Source organism: Triplophysa dalaica, chromosome 24 (assembly GCF_015846415.1).
Source record: "Triplophysa dalaica isolate WHDGS20190420 chromosome 24, ASM1584641v1, whole genome shotgun sequence".
Lineage (NCBI taxonomy): Eukaryota > Metazoa > Chordata > Actinopteri > Cypriniformes > Nemacheilidae > Triplophysa > Triplophysa dalaica.
This window is the reverse complement of record NC_079565.1, coordinates 9,787,541-9,802,440: the sequence shown is the minus strand read 5'-3', so window position 1 is coordinate 9,802,440 and position 14,900 is coordinate 9,787,541. Positions and strand designations below refer to the sequence as shown.

The 14,900-nt window shown below is 37.3% G+C and overlaps 1 protein-coding gene across 1 annotated transcript in view; it reads left to right on the top strand.

The window, feature by feature from the left end:
• The first annotated feature begins 274 nt into the window (after positions 1-274).
• Positions 275-14,900, top strand: part of otud7a (OTU deubiquitinase 7A) — a 59,204-nt gene continuing 44,578 nt past the window's right edge. The window contains exon 1 of the mRNA XM_056740383.1: positions 275-393. The gene's annotated coding sequence lies outside the window, so the exon portion shown is untranslated. The remainder of the gene's footprint in view (positions 394-14,900) is intronic.

Below are 14,900 nucleotides of genomic sequence, written 5' to 3'. Positions count from 1 at the left end.
TTCAAAAAAACAAATCACTGTATTTTCATACGTTTAATGCAAACTTAAAATTAAAACCATTGCGCGTAAATATCACAGGTTAAGCCAGTATTTTCCAGCGTTTCCAGATGTGGGCGGTGCCTGGACAGCCTTTAATACGTCATTGAAATATGGAAGGCGTGAAAGCGTTTAATGGGCGGAGTCTGTTGCTCATTTACGTCATTCAGGAGGGGAAAGAGATGTGGTGGGCGTGTTTTCGGTAGCGCTGCTGCATCCGTGAATGACATGAGGATGTGAAAGAATACAGCGACAGCGAGACGGACGGAGGCTCGTTTTGGGCTTATGATTTTAGAGCCATTCTCCAGCGGACTGATATTTACGATGAGGATTATCATAAGGACTGACTGAGGAACGGTAAGACACGTATTTCGGGTTTTCTCTGGGTAAATAATATGCGGATAAGGAGCATCCGTCTGCAAAAAGAGGCAGTAGGAATCACTGCGCACCCGGGGCAGGTGCACCTGTCTTCTGTACGTGCCGGACCGCTATAAAGCGCATCTTGCGGGTACACAGTGTGTTTTAATCTTACGGTGGCCGGGTATGAACGAAAACTTGGGTTTGAGATCAACCGCTTGTTATATGAGGTGAGGGCGTCTTTCCAGCGCATCATCGACAAATGCTTTGCGTGGATGAAATTGTCTTTGTCTGTAGAGATAATATGACTCTATATCAATATGGGTTGGGACTGTTGCGTAACAGCTGAAAAGAAAAATCCGTTTATGGATATAAAAACAGGGATGAAATATATTCGGTGTTGAATGATGTTGGATTCATTGGCTCTATACGCATATATCGCATGCCCTGCTTTATGTTTACCTAGCAAACAGATCATTATTTAGTGTACACATATTTAATATATGTACGATTTTGGCTTATGTAAGCCGTAGATACCTGTCAACAGCCCACCTTGCACCCTTACAGACCCCCGAGTTATCAACCAATGGTGAGTTTATAGGCCCACAGTTGGGTTATTTGGCTTTGTATTACTTTCCCTTTTCTTTGAGGTTAGGGTTAAGTTGATTTAGGTGATATTGTGGCTTTGCTCTCCCTTGAGTAATGCTGTTTGTTCCAGGCCAAAACACCGAAAGAGTTTGTAAGGTATGACTGTGATCTAATACATTGTCATTGATCTAATACTAATACAGAATGTATTTTGTCTTTGAAATAGATGCTTTGGTAGATGCATGATGACTTTCTTCCTTTTGTCGTCATTATCACTCATCTACCAAACCCATATTATTATTATTTTTTAGGTTAACTGTTATTCACTGTAGGTCAAAATGAGGATGATTGAATCATCTCCGTAAGTAACAGTTTCTACTGCAGCTTTAAAGGTGCTGAACGGGCCAAAAACTAAATAGTTATCACTGACCATCTTAACCTCCATAGCTCTAAAAATGTATGCAGATTGGTTTTAAAGTAATAAACAACCCAAATTAAGATCTGTTACTCTAACGAAACTGAATAGAAATAGCTGAATATCTTGTTTTGATTCGAATGGCAGAAATGATAGCACGCATGGGGTAGGTACATAAATAATGACTGAACTTTCATTTTGTGAGCTGTTTCTTTAAAGGAACAGTTCACCCAAAAAATAAAATTCTGCCTTCATTTACTCACACTCAGGTGTTTAAAATCTGTATACATTTCTTTGTTCTGTTGAACATGAAGAAAGATAGTTGGAAGAATGTTAGCAATTTTCAGTTCTGTGACATCATTCCCTACCATAGAATGATTTTTTTAAATATTTTTGTTCTGTTGAATTTTTTTTGGAGGATTTAGGAAAACAAACAGTTTTGTGGGAACCTTTGACTATCATATAATTTTTCCCACTACCATCAATGATGTTCCAGAACTGAAAATTGATAACATTCTTCCAAACATCTTCTCTGGGTTCTTCAGAACAAAGTAATTTATATAGGCATGAAATCACATGAGGGTGAGTAAATGATGACAGAGTTGTATTTTTTGGGTGAATTATCCCTTTAAGACTACCTGTCAGACCAATAAGTTATCACATACAGTATAAATTCAATCCTGACCAATATTACGTATTTGTGTAATTGCTTAAGCATCAGACTGCACCCATATGATCATTCAACCCAGGCTCACGGCAGTTTGTGGAATATCCATGAAATTTGATATCAGTTGTGTTCACTCAGCCGACTTTCAAAACACAGACTGTGTGTATTTACATTTATATATTGATAACCTGATAACAAAGAAGTCATACATACTTTACCCCAGCCCTAAAATCTCAGCCGCAAAGGCTTATTTTGTATTAAAATACATTAGATTAAACGTCATGCTGACTGACATGAACATTATAGTTCGTGACAATGTCCCGGATTCCCGTGATACCTCCAGCACTTAGTCAATTTTTTTTCTCATTTCCTTTTTTTATTGTATGTTATCATCAAATGTTTGTCTAAGTAAAGATATTTGCAGATAAAATGTCTAATACAATGCAATTTAAGACGCTTTGGATAAAAGTATCTGCCAAATGCATAAAAAGGTAAAAAAAAAAAAAAAAAATCTGCAAAAAACATTATGCCCCTTTAATTTTGACTTACAATTTCCTCTGACAGCCGTAAATTGTTGTGTGGAGTGGAAGAATTGATGAAGAGACAGACAGAGACGGAGAGATATTTTATTGATCCCTGAGGGGAAATTTAGAAAAGACCAAACAGATCCCACTGTGATGCGAGAAACGAAACGGCACGTTGCCTCACAAACATGAAACTGCATTCCGCTTCAATGGCAACGCACAAGCCTCCCTCCTCCTGAGGCAGAAGACGTTGTGTCATCTTATTAAATGTTTCACCATAGTAGGTGACGTGATTTATTTCTAAAACAGAATAATTTAGAGACAGATGGAATGACCACTGAGGGCCCGTGTGCGGCAGCGCACCAGGGGACAATGTTTGGCAACTGATCTGTTGCAAGATGGAATTCTGTCCATGTCACATGCACTTTTCTATCAGAAAGGCTGAGAGGCGCTTGTCTGTCTGATCATCTCCACATCTTGACATAAAACGATATACGACGATTATTTGCTAAAAGTAATCAGAAACTTAATTTCGAGGCTTTAGGTTCGGTTTCACAGACAAGGCCCAGACTAAAATGTGTGTCGGGGCTGTCTTCACTGAAAACAACTTGCACTAACATATCTGAAAATATATCATTAGCAACGTTGAAATTGAAAAACACTTATAAAACACGTCCTAATTTACCTACGGCCTGGCCCTGTATGTGAAAACAGGCCTTTAGCTTTGAATACAGTAGCCTGCAAATATTTTCTGATTCTGGGTCAGGGACAGCAAAAAATAACAATAGTCGCATTCGTGTCAGATCATTTCAAGAACGAAGGCTCAAAGAACCAGTAAAGAGGGCGGTCATTCACAAACTATTGTAAGTTTTTTCCTTGTTGTATTTGCACCGACATCAGGACCTCTGAAGTGATGTAAACCCGCCAACAGTGCAGCGTTTAAGAACCAAAAATATGGAGGATGCAGCGATCGAAATTGGGTTTTTGTTGTCTATGGATGGTTTGGTGAAAACTGAGGTGTAAGTCAAGATTGAAAAAGCAAGAAGGAGTGCTAAGAGACTAAATCTATTAAAACAATTGAACAGACAACATCACAACATTAGCATGAACTTAACAAAATGCAGCTTAACATAGCTTTCTGTATATGGACAGTTTTTGTCACCTAACAGTTTAACATGCTGTTCTGTGATATACTGTATGTTCAGCCAGTCAATAGGTTTGCGTTGCTATTGCCTCCTACCTTTCAGAGAAGGAGCTAATTTTGTCCCTCTAGAAGGCATTTCTGAAGTTAAATTCTTTCCGGTGTCTGCGGTCCAACTCGACAAAGAGTGAGTACTTGTGACAAATAGTCCCGGAACTACAATATTGTTCCTCAGTGCAAAAAGCCCTAATGATAAATGCTAATTATAATGAGTTTGTTAGCATAATGGATAATTAGCCTTATCAACTTTTAAAAGGAAGAGAAAGTTTTGTTTCAAAATTTTAGTCATTAAATTTGTACCATTCATAAAAATACAAATGAGTGTTTTATTTTATAAACATTTAGATTACTTTTGTACTACAAACAAATTTGCAACTGTGTTTCAATGGTAACCTACATTGTTGAAACAACCAGCATATGCTAGGCTAGGTATGTTTTGATGATGGGTTGACCAGTTTAAACCAGCTAAGGACCAGTACATGACCAGCTAAAAACAGCACATGGCCAGTTAAAACCAGCACAATCCAGCAAACCAGCATCAAACATAACAACCAGAACATGCTGTTTTTTTCCACAGGGTAGCTTGCTCAAAAACACAGATGTGGAAAAAATTAAGAGACTATATTATAGATATATATGTTTAGGTCAAATTATCGTTTTTGTTTCATCCTGTGAACTACTGAGAACATTCCTCCCAGACCTCAAAAACTGCAATGAAATCAAGTTCATATTTAATTTGATAACATTTTTCTCACAGTTTCCATGGGTCTTGTCATGCTGTCAGTATTTCACAATGCTGTTGACTTTATGTCACTCCTGAGGTTTGATTTTGTTAAAATTCAACAGACACTGGACAGAAAAGGCAACAATAGAAAAACTGGTTAAATATGGAACGCTCTCTTTCCAAGGCAGTAAATTATGAAATGCCCCATAATTTGTAGTCCACACAACATTTTGTGCGCTCTAAGTTCTCTACAGCAGTTCAGTATCCAGCTTTTTTTTAATGAAACTCAAGTCATTATTTGCTGAAAATCTTTCTCTATGCAGTATTTCTTAAATCACATTTGTGCCTATGCATATGCAAATCTTGCACAGCCGTTTTCATTTTGAGTGAAATACAAATTGCTGCAAACAAGACATAATTCTAGAAAGCAAAACAGTCTCCACATTTCCTAAGCACTTTATTTAGACTGGGTTATATTTAGAGTGTTACAATGAAAGCGGTTTAAATATACCAATTTGAGAACAGTTGTAGAAATTCTCCACTTAACTTGTGGACAACTTTGTGCCATTTTGTGGTTGCGTAAAGATTGCAAGACTGTCCCAGTGTTACATAAAATGGGCTCAAAAGAGAAGCAAAGGAAGCTCATCCCATTGAGGGCAAAAGCTGCTTGTTTTTCCTATAGCATTCCATCTGCCTCCCACCTAAATCTCCAGAAGTTTTAGTCCCTAAGATGAGATGAAATGAGTCAAGTGGCCCACAGCAATCAGAGCTCAATCACCGCACGGCTTCCTTGAAGTGCCACCCGCTCCCTCCGCGGCCCCACAGGTGGGGAAGCAATGTTAAGTGGTCTGTCCACAGGCGGGGAGAGGTCACCCAGAGGGTGCAAGGGATTGTGGGGTGGAGTGGTCCAGAAAGAGAAAGCACAGGGAGGAGTCGGTTAGTGGTTATCCGGGGCCCTAGGGTCAGCATGTAATGATTTAAATTTTCTGTGATCTCGCTTGTTGGTGTTCTTGATCAGAGGGGTCTGCATCTCATCTCAGTGCTGACGTCTGTACTGATCGTCATGCTACACATGGTCAGATTCCAGATAAATCGTTCGCTTCGAATGCAACAGTAATGGGAGGCCAGGGTGTTTTTTTTGCCGAATCAAGCCATCTTTAAACCACACAGGCACTTCAGTAGTTTTTGTAGTTTGTGTATTTTCAGGGGTTGGTACCTGTGGGGTTGTGGGAATTGTTCTGAGAATGAAAACTCAATGCAATTTTGTATGCATTATCCAGTTGATTAGTCAATATTTAGTGTTTTAACAAAATATATATTAAATATTATCGACAAATATTTAGTCGTCTTTCCAGTTACATGTGTGCTTTCTAAGATCTATAATGCACTTTTCCCGTCTGCCAATATTGACATAGAGAAAATTTACTGGCAATTAGTTTATTTGTCCAAGACCATAAACTATATAGCATTATTTTTAATAAAAAATATATATTTAACTTTTTCACAGTGTTGAATAATTGAAGAATTGTGATTAATTTATTCCAAAATATTTTTTTGTGTTTATAACATATGTGTGTGTGTACTTTATATACAGTATGTGTATGTATATATTTAAAGTAAGTGTATTATATATTTACATTTATAAATGATATAATTTATATTTGTATATATTTATGTAAATATTTGTTATATACTGGTATGTATGTGCATTTACTGTATATATACACAACACATATTAAATGTGCAGGATTCACATCATACAAATTCATATGAATTAGCCACCTTGTAAAATAGTTACGAATTCCTAATCAGGTTGGTAAAGAACTACATTCAAGATGGATTTACATTTGTTTTCTTTTCTCGTTCTTTCAGCGGCTGGAAATGTGGCATACCAACATGATCCCTGCACTCATGTTATGACAGATTAACTGCTGGCTCCTCTGTGATAAATGCTTGTATTTGTTCATTTAAATTAATGTGTGAAAAGGTCAAACATATGTTCACATTGTTGAATGAATGGTTTGCAATGGCCACTAGCCAGTTTTTTTTGTAGTTGAATTTTGTTGATATTTACCATAGAAGCACTTCAGATGAGAGCAGAGCTGAGAGAAGAAAATGTTGAGTCAAGCAGCTTGTTGAGCGACCGTGTTTCAGGAATGAGACTGAATTTACTGCTTCTGAGGCACTTTCCTTTTTTCTTTAAGCAGCATATTTGCTGACCTTTGATTTGTGATTTTGTGTAGTTGTTAAAGACGTTATTATGCTAGGGTTACATTGCGGAGTACACAACATCACTGTTGTCCATGTCTCTGTTGAATTTGGCTATAATAACATATGATAAGCCTTTATATTAATGTGTAGCGCATTTATCTTTTCTGCTGGTCATCCTTTGCATTCTTTGAATATTCCAAGCACAGTTATACAGATGCTATGTATCACTGGGAAACTGACTTGATGATGCAAGAAATTTGGAAGTGAATTATATTCATCCTGTGGAGGTGAAATTGAAGAGTTGTGGTGTAGAACATGCCACAATAACACTGAGGTCATTGGTTCGATTGCCAAGGGATTCTCATGACATATACAGTATAGGTTGAATGTACTGGACGTCATGTCAAATGCATTAAGGCAACAAAAGATTTTAGAAGAAGAGGCGTGGATGTGTCCTCAAGAAATATCTGAAATATCAGGTTGTCCTTATAAGCCTAATTGAGGTCATCATCTTTTGATTGACAGTCTGTGGAGATGCTCAAAGTGAGGTGAGGAATCTGGCTGACAGCTCCGAGACTGACCAAGAACAGCCAGTCCCGGGCTGAGACCCTGACAGGTGTGCTATGACATTGAATCTGACAGATGTGAGGTCAGTTCAGGGCTCTGTGGTGTGAGGCTGAAGATCATTCTGGAGGTGGACAGGCTGGAGGCGTGTGATGGAGGCCTGAGGGCAGAGCTCTGGATGGTTTCATTCAGGAGTGCGTAGAGCTACAGACAAACATCTAGAGAGAGTTGAACACATTTGCTGATCTAAGATCAGATTTGTGTTTCACTTGATGGCTGATGTGGTAGTGTTCTTAGAAGAAACTGGTCAAAGTTCAGCACATATAGGCAACTGTTATTTACAGCTGTTGATGTTTGTTGCTTGTGTTTGAATTTATACGCAAAAGTTAATATTTGGTAGCTTGGGCACCCAGAAAATAAAACATAAAATAACTCTTTGTAAAGTTAAATTACATGTGTTTCTTCTTTCAACTTTATTTCTGTTTTTACTATATTTCAAAAGTGCATAACAATCTTTTTAAATAAAACAGTTAAATTACAGTTTTTTAGTATTTAAAATTTTAAGAAATTTTGTGTGATATAGAGACAAAATGATAACAAATGCTATTTTGATCATGCTATCATAAACAGGCTTTATCTACCAATAGAATCACAGAGTTTATTATGTAGAATTCACAGGTTTCCCTTCACAATAAGCATAATATTGTTAAATAATATACAATCTTTGTTGGTGCATAAATAAATTGCATTTAAATGCTAAATGCGTTATAATGCTATTGTTGTATAAAAGAGCTAAGACAATTATAGACAGTTAAAAAAAAACTGATGCATTTACAGGAATCTACAAGACGTCTATATGGGAGTAGACAGTGAGAAATAAATTAGCATTGATTGTGGGGCCTGTCATTGTGTTATCTGTTGTTTGGGAACTGCTGCAAAATCTGAATGGACTTATTACGCACCAGAATGATTGTTAACCTTTCTGTTGCTCACTTTAAAGGGATCATATGGTGTGAATGCTTGTTTTTCTGTGTCTTTGGTGTGTTCTATGTTGCCCATGCATGTATTAGACACGTAAAATTGCAAAAAAGTGGCGGAACAAAATATGCATTCTATCTAAAAGCGAATGCTCACCAAGACCTGCCTGAAACGCCTCTTGTAACCACACCCACACTAATCTAAGTCAGTTTGTGTTATGATTTGACTAAGACCGCCCAACTGAATATGCAAGAAAGATGGCGTACCTGTCAGTACAATTGCTTTGGAACCTGATGTTCCAAATATGGAAAGAGGCGTTACATTTCCGTCACATGCTTGCAGTATTTAACCAATCACTAACTGGCCAATCATAGCAAACCTCGCTTTTTAGAGCGATGAGCTCTGTAAAAAATCTGCACGTTTCAGACGGGGCAAGGAGGATATAAAATACATGCATGTATACACAGCGTTTTTTAACCTTAAATCATGTATACACACATTACATCTTAACTTAAACAAACATCATATTCGTTTTAGCCATGTCTCTTTTAAATACCATATTTCAAGTGAACTTTGTTTTGATTTTTCTTATTGTTTCTTATAAATATAATCTCTATAAATAAAATAATTATTAAAGTTTAAACCCATTTACCTGTGTTTGATCGAGTATTTCTGCAGGAACGTTATACCGCCTAATTTATATTTATGAGCCAAACTGAGAATGTTTACCCCCCCAATGTTCACCCCCCCAATATTTGAGATTTTTCCCCGCTTGAATCAAGCCCAGCACATAGTAAACAGCAGTCTCCTGGGAGGGTGCTGATGGGAAACAAGGGCTCAGCAGAGCTTTGGTTTAGATGACGTCTGTCGAACGTGCTTCGCCTGCTGTGTGCTACTGTGTTTGGGTTGTCAGTTTCTTGCACGCTTCCCCTCAACTCAAAGTAGACGCCACAACACAGTTGTCATCACTTTGCGTGTCCAGTGCAAAGAATTTTTAGCATTTCATTTACTCTTCCACATACGATTAACATTAACTGGTCCAAACATCAGTGTACTTTTCTTTACCCCCATTTAATACTCCTACTGTATACTGTTTTGCATCCTATTACACCGGTGGTCTCATTAGATTATGTTAAGTTATGTCTTACTTCTGCCTTGTTGAAGCATGCAGAAATTCTCCAAATACGAAGGAATGCCCCAGTTTGTTTCTGGGGATATCGAAAGAATATGAATGCTAGTGAATACACCTAGAAAAAAGCCAAGCATCCTTGGTTAAAAGTTCATAGAAAGAGTACTAAATTATAGTCATTCATACAACAATATGATCTATAATCTTTCTTTTCTTCTTATAGTGTTGTTCGATGTCACACATATCTTTAGTCTGATAATGATTTGGACGTTAAAGAATTTAAAAGGGATAGTTCCATCATCTTTTTTTACCCTTATGTGGATCTAAACCTGATAGTTTGAGAAATGTGTCAGTGGTTATGTGTTGATACAACGGAGGTCAATGGCGTCCAATGTTTATGAATACCAACATTTTTCGAAATGTCTTCTTTTGGGTTCTGCATAAGAAAGCCCTGAAAGACGTTGTGATGTCATCAGGCATGACATGCTCGCTCTGAATTAAAGTTTTAGTCTGCTGTCACCATCATTTTATATGCGAATGGGCTTCTCATGGCGCTCTTTAACAACACTCTGACATACTTTGAAGTAGAAATAGGTCACTGGTTGTCTTTATGGCCTCACATCTTACACTACGCTGAAATATCTGAAGTCTAACATTTTAAGGTTCATGTATGTATGTTGTGAAATAGCAAATGCTTACTTCAGTTTTGTCATAATCAAGTGTTAAAAATTAAATATATAACATATGCAGGTCTACTCATACTGTGCTATTATATTAAAAGAAGGTGTGTATTCTAACACAGTTTCGACTACACCGGACTAGACTGGAACAACGTGACATGACTAACGGCTTGTTATTAATGGGTTTGGATGACGGCATTATATTTATTTTCCCTTCACAAAATATTCTACTTGCAAGTCATTTTTTTTATTGCGATTGAGAGATTGATATCCACACCCTCAGAAAAAGTTGAGAACCAAACCAAGCATCTTGGATGATTCTGGACTGTTTTAGATTTGTAAATGTGACTCCATCTGGTTATAATGTAACGTTTGGAAAACCTTTTCAAACACCATCTTTATTTTTGCAATTACTTGCTGGTGGCCCAGAAATTACTCATTACACCTTTCAGGTATTCAAGTCTTGTCTGAATTACAGCGTATATCAAAAAGAAAAGGTCAAGCGATGTGATCTGACTGAGGTAAAAAGCCAAGCCCTTATCAGACAAGCGCACAGCACTTGTCCACAAAAGCAGCATTTATATTCTTCTGTTTGTCATGTTCACCTACAGGGATTGACTTGAGCTATTACTGGGGATGGTGATTCATGGGAAATATAACATAAATAACAACCTCTTCAGCTAAATTTAAACCTTTATGTATTTATCTAATGTGCTTTATTTAAAGAATCTTAGAAGAAAAGACTGACAATTAGAAATCACAGACAATGGCTTCGATAACACATGTATGCTGATATCAGGATTTAAAAAGCAATCGGATTTATGTTCATGTGATCGTAGCCTTCTCAATCATTTTTGAGCTTGTGCTTATCATCAAATTATCTATAAACTGTTCCTTATCAGATGTAGCCAATACATTAAATCTCTTTTTTTGATTATTATAATTAAATACTGTTAATAAACAATATGAGCCGTATTTTTCTAATAATAAAATGATCAATTAACCTTTCATATATTTAACCTATTATTAATTGTTATTATAAAACAGTCGGTTCTGGTCCTTAATTCTTATTGGCTGAGCCGAGTTCTAAGCCGTTATAAAAAACTCCGGTAACCCACTCACTATTTATTAAATGTGAACAAATGTCTTTCAGAATAGAATGTGATACTTTGCAAATATCATTATATCATATATATTTTTATTCTCCTTAATATATTTTGAAGCGCTACGGTGGCTAACACAGGACAAAGATGCCGTCACATTTTCGCTTCTTTTCCGAAGGAGATTACGAATTTATGAAACGTGTTCTGTAGAGCAGTTTGTCCGTTTAGGGCCACTGTAGAAACAACATGGAGAATTCCATGTAAGGGGACCCGCGGTGTATGTAGATAGAAAAAGCTCATTCTAAGATAATGAAAACAACGCTTCATTATGTAAGGTCTCTATACACCTCTGAAACCATAGTTATGTATATAGGCCCTTTTTTTGCATTTCTGTCAGTAGATCCTCCAAAAATTTACTCACTCACACTCATGATATTGTTTTTCTACTGTAGTGATTAAAATTTCTGCATCCCTCCTGATGAAACAGAGAGTGGAAGCTGAAAGCTTTACTGACTTTTCTGAATGTGATTAAAATGGTCAGGTTTCAGTTGCGTACAGATAAATGTTGTTAATGCAACATTTCCATTTTGAGTTTGCATTGGATGTTTTACAGATGCGTTGGTGTTGACTTGATCTCACTACATTTTCTAACATGTTAGTATTTGTCTTTAAATCACAATGAGACCACAAAACCACAACTGTTTTACCCGTAAAATGCAATGATATCTTTAAAGGATTTTTTCTAAAATCTCATTTGCAACAGTAGTCGCTTTTTCTCCGCAGACAACCTGGCACCTCTGAGACAACTCCTTTCTCCCAGCACTTTGCTCCATATGGCACTCTATAACAAATTATGTCTCACTTAGGGAAATCAATTGCCTCTACTCTTCAGAAATGTATTAATGTACACCACCTGATAGACCCTCGTAGATTTGGGTCATCTCATGTTGTATTAGCTGAGCTCCTGTTTAAATGCCTGAAAACTAGGACAGAAGCAAAAGACACAATGAAGGAAAGACCTGGTTCCGGTGCAGTCGGCCCACCGCTGCGTTCAATGCCGGGATGCTGACTGTTCCTTTGCCAATTAATGGAGAGCTCAGACCCAAACACAGAGCAGCATCTGACAAAAGGTGCTAAGATGCTAAAGCTAAAAGAGCTACTCAATTCCACATTTTTTCTTGATGCTGATTCATATGGAATTGCATTGTGTTACATGTGGGGTATGATGTAATTCTGGCTAGTTATAACTACTTAATTTAATTCAGTTTGAGTCCGTTTGAGTTAAAAAGTAATTTGACCACTGCTAAGTGATGCAGGGCTTTCACTTGACACTGTGTGCATGGAAATGACAATGAATGTGTTTGGAATATTAGAGAGTTGTTTCAGATAAGTGTTTGAAAATGAATAAAACATGAATATTTACATTTACATTTTTTAGATAGTGTATTTGACGAGTGACTGTTTTTTTATATAAATGACCTCTAACAGTATGCCAGTTTTTCACTGACTACTGAAAGGGGCTATATATAATATAATGTGGTCACATGGCATTTATCGCTCCGTTGATTGGCTAAAAAGGTACAGTTAATTAGGGTAACAAATGGCTCTCTCAAGGTATATTACACATCTTTCCCTTAAGTTTTCAAACTAACAATATTTCTCTGAGAATATAACATTGATTCAACATCAAATCAATTATCCTTGTTATCTGGAAATGAACAATTGGGTTGTATAGGGGTTTGCAAAGATTAAAAGACATTCATGGTTGGACAATGAATCAAAGCAAGAAAAGCTGTTTTACAGTTCATTGTCTCATGTTTGCATCTTTCACGCCTCTTTTTAAGGGTGCCCAACACCCATGAGAACTTAATGTTTGAGCTGTCTGTCAGATGACTAACACTCACACACCCAAACGGGTCTGACCAGAGGCGGCAGACGTTCTGAGATGCCGTCACATGCCAAGGTCACCAGCCGAGGCATCTAGGAAGAGTGTACTGTTAATTTACATCTGAAAGATTGTAAAGCATTCCGTGCTGTTGACCTCACTGATCTGGGGCAGTATTTGCGTAGAGCTGCACATAGCGTGTCAGACAAACGAATAAACCCATCTAAAATTAATGAAGCCATTTCCTCAAATGCCACAGTGCTGAAAAGAAATCAAATATGCAGATAGATGTTTTCTCAGATGGCAGGAATAATCATTCATTTTGAAGTGGCTATTATTTATTTTTCAGTCGGTTCGAAAAAACAGAATATGCTGGGTTGGGTATGTTTTGATGCTGGTCTGTGCTGGTTTAAGATGGTCACATGCTGGTTTAAGCTTGTCATGTGCTGGTCCTTAGCTGGTCAGCTTAGGACCAGATTAAACCAGCACATGACCAGCAGCTAAGGACCAGCAGATGACCAGCTTAAACCAGCATGTGACCATCTTAAACCAGCACAAACCAGCATCAAAACATACCTAACTCAGCATATTCAGTTTTTTCCGACAGGGTTAAACGCTCGGTTATGTTTTAATTATTATTATCTAGCGTTTGGTTAACAGAATCCTGATGTCTAGAAAATAGTGGAGTGCTTGAATCCGTTGTGTTTGTTGTGTGGTCACCGCTGAAGATGGAGCCCCTGGTACGATTCGAGTATGATTAGCGAACACATTGAGTTTCTCTCGGTAATGCTCGAGTTCGTAACAGATCCGGTGTGTATCCACTTTCCCATACTTCCGTCCGGCTTTTGCAAACATACCAACACACACACACCAGCAACACAGGCTTACCATTGTGGCTGGAGGAGGGGAGATGGGAATTGAGTGATTGATTCACAGTCTGAATGGCCTGAGTTTCTTTTTTCCTGCATTGAAATTCAGTCACTGAGTCTGGTGCTTTAGTGCAGGTCCGGAAAGCAGAAGCACTTCCTGTGATTGTGGTTTGTGTCCAGTGTGACTGCCTACCTTTAACGTACTGCTCGATGTGTGTTATGATCTATACTGTAATATACATTTTGTGGTTCTGTTGTGTTGTGATATTTATTGATAATTATTAGTTTGGCTTCAAAGGGATAGTTCATCCAATAATGAAAATTCCGTCATAATTGACTCACTTACAAAATTAATATATGCGCAGTGCACAGACTTATTATTGACGATTATTGACCGCCATTCCATTTTGCAAGGATCTATAAGTGCAGCATTTTATTTGGTTTTCTAATCTTTATCCTGTTTCAAAAGTCGGTGAGTTTAATCACCGTGATAACAGTTTTGGGCAAAATAATCGTAATTATGAATTAGGGATGTAACAATATCAAAATCTCACTGTACAGTAATACCTCGATATACCGGCCGTGGTACGGTGAATTGGAAGCGTGCCATAAGCATCCTCTTCTCTTTATCTTCTAATCATCACTGTTGCTTAGAGGTCTGAATTAAAGTTTGAGATTGACCTAAAAATGTGACCATGATAAGATTGAGACAATTTTGTAATTGTGATAACCTTAATATCGATAATATTGATACGTCCCTATGATCTTTTCATAATCTAGCATCCCTTAATCATAATCATTATTCCTTCTGGCTTCTTTATGGATGTATGTTGTTTCTGTGACCTACTTTATTTCTTTTGAGTCTAGTTTTAGATGTCACCGTTCAAAATCTATTACTCACTTTTGCAGAAAGTGTATGGGTGCCAAGTTTGGTCAGACCTCATCTTGATTGGTCCAGAATGTTTCTCT